Here is a 2,951-nt window from a genome sequence, read left to right as displayed (position 1 = left end):
GAGAGTGGGATTAGATAATGGCAGTCCCCATCAGCATCTTGAAGAGGTACAATCCTCACCATCAGCTCAGGACTCCACTACCTCATTTATCTAGGATTTAAACTGTTAAAGACCTGGTAGGGCAAAGTAAATACACCATATGTACCACAAAGACATCATGGACATAGGTCATCTTACCAGCTGTATAATGTGGACAACGTACCCTTTTTGGCAGGCAGGCAGGCAGCCAGAACTGGGGACTTGCTGAGGTTCTGACGGACACCATACTTGGTCAGTGGACTTTTCCAACATAGTTGGCCACCCTGTGTAGGCGTGTCTTTCTTTGCCACCTTATCAAATTAGGATTTCCTTGTTTATTACATGAAGCTCCTTGAAATGGCTGCATGCCTGGCCCCTCTCTGTGCCTCTTTTTTAAAAAGTGAAACGTGAGCAAGAGTAAAGTGATCACCAGATATTTTCTTTCCCACAAGTTGGTGCAGCATTCTTGACTTTGTGCCAAGGTCCCAGCACCACTTGACTAGAAACATGCCATTTTGTTCCTCCCTCATGTTTCCACTGAAGGGTGTTGCTTACCTCAGTATAACGACAGCACTTGGTTCTAGTGGATGAGAAACAGCTTAATATTCAGCCTTATCTCATTTCCACTAGGCCTGCCATTCTCAAAGAAGACCTCACGAAGGAGTTTGTAGTTGCTAGGAGACCTGCAAACACTTCCCTGGTCCTATCCAGATACCTGTGACTGACTCACTCGTTCGTTGGCCATGACAGTACCAGTACCTCTGGGGTCACTGGTGGCAAATTTGGAGCATGGCCTCATTCTTGTTCCTTTGCTCCACAGCCCCTGGTCAAGCTGCCTGACTCAGCAGTGCCTAAGCAGGGCTGTCCACTGCAAGAGAAGAAGGAGAAGAAGAAGGAGGAGGAGAAGAAGAAGAAGGAGAAGGAGGAGGAGGAGGAGGAGGAGAAGAAGAAGAAGAAGAAGAAGAAGAAGAAGAAGAGTTGGTTCTTATATGCTGCTTTTCACTACCCAAAGGAGGCTCAAAGCGGCTTACAGTCACCTTCCCCTTCCTCTCCCCACAACAGACACCCTGTGAGGTGGGTGAGACTGAGAGAGCCCTGATATCACTCGGTCAGAACAGTTTTATCAGTGCCGTGGCGAGCCCAAGGTCACCCAGCTGGTTGCATGTGGGGGAGTGCAGAATCAAACCTGGCATGCCAGATTAGAAGTCCGCATTCCTAACCACTACACCAAACTGGCTCTCTTAATGCCCAGCCCAAATGTCCCTCTGGAGCAGGTATGTGTGAGGGCTGCTGTTCCCAGAGTTGCCAACCTCAGTTTGGTGGCTAGAGGTCTCTTTGAATTAGAACTTTATTCCATGCAACAGAGATCAGTTCCCCTGGAGAAAATAGTTGGTTTGCAAGTTAGATTATGCCCCACTAAAGTCCCTCCCCTCCCCAAACCTGCCATCCCCAGATTCCTCCCCAAAAATCTCCAAGAATTTCCCAACCTGGAGCTGACAACCCAATTAGGGGGGCACTTACCCACAAGTTAGACATTCAAAATCTGGTACACATCCCTATTTGCTCACTAATGGACACTTGAAGCAAGGGACAAAAAGCATATCTTCCAATTCTCAAATTAGACAGCTGAAACCTCGCGATAATTGACGTCTGCAGTAGGCTAAATACATTTCTTTTCCAAAATGCAACTCAGCATCTTGGCCATTAAATGGAAAAGAAGAATCTGTAGGAATGTTGGAAGTGAGGAAGAGTAAAAGAAAGTCTGGCAAAGAATGGGAAGGAAGCTGGGAAGGTGGAGAAAGAAGACCTCACCATGGATTAGAAACTGAAAGAAAAATAGAGAAAACAGGCACATGATGGAACAGTTCCACTCATGAAACAATGAAGACAGCCATATAGAGCAGGGGTAGTCAACCTGTGGTCCTCCAGATGTTCATGGACTACAATTCCCATGAGCCCCTGCCAGCAAATATTGGCATGTGCTCATGGGTATTGTAGTCAATGGAATTCCTAGAATGTTCTAGGAATTTCTCTGTTCTCTATGGCAGGGGTAGTCAACCTGTGGTCCTCCAGATGTCCATGGACTACAATACCCATGAGCCCCTGGGACCTTGGCACAGAGATTTGCTGGCAGGGGCTCATGGGAATTGTAGTCCATGGACATCTGGAGGACCACAGGTTGACTACCCCTGATATAGAGGATGGAGAAGAGATGTTCTCTCTTGCCCCAGAGTATGACCCAGGAGGTCTGCCAACTCTGTTATTCTATAATTCTATGATTCTAAGACGTGTGATAGTGTGCCTGGAGAAGGAGGAAATTAGCAGCTCATACGCTCAGCAAAGGAAATGCCAAATTTCTTTACATATCCTTTAAAAAAAACATGCAATGAACCCATTCCTCTCACTCGTGCTCCAGCTGTTTTTACACACGGCCTTGAGAAAATCACTAGTTCAAAAATAGCTCTCTGGCTGCAGCGACAGCCAGCCAGCAGAAGCGATTAAGCCTCGTTCCCTTGTTCCCAACTCCCATTATCAGTACATTGTGTCAAGAGGGCCTAAATATCACATCATGTTTTTACGCATGATAAGTCAAATTTGCACAAGCTCCGTCAGCTGCAACAGATGATATTGCTGGGTGCAAGAAAGCAGCCTGCTATTCCAAATGTGCGGAGACAGAGGGCCCACTTGTATATGCATCCAAATAAAGTGGTACAGTCCTTTTCTAGGCATGTCTCACTTCAGGCTACAAGTGTTTGAAGGCAGTGGGGTTGCAACGTTTGAATGCCCCACCATACTGTGCTCCCTGCACGTAGAATTTCCTTTGCTCGCCATGTTGGGTACATACCTCTCTTTTGGGGCGGGGAAATCTGCACCGTATGCATCGTTGCACTGGCTGACAGTGCTAAGGGAATGGCCAAATGGGAAAAGAATGG

Source organism: Paroedura picta, chromosome 12 (assembly GCF_049243985.1).
Source record: "Paroedura picta isolate Pp20150507F chromosome 12, Ppicta_v3.0, whole genome shotgun sequence".
NCBI classification, from domain to species: domain Eukaryota; kingdom Metazoa; phylum Chordata; class Lepidosauria; order Squamata; family Gekkonidae; genus Paroedura; species Paroedura picta.
The sequence above is the reverse complement of the archived record's forward strand: the minus strand, read 5'-3'. Positions refer to the sequence as shown.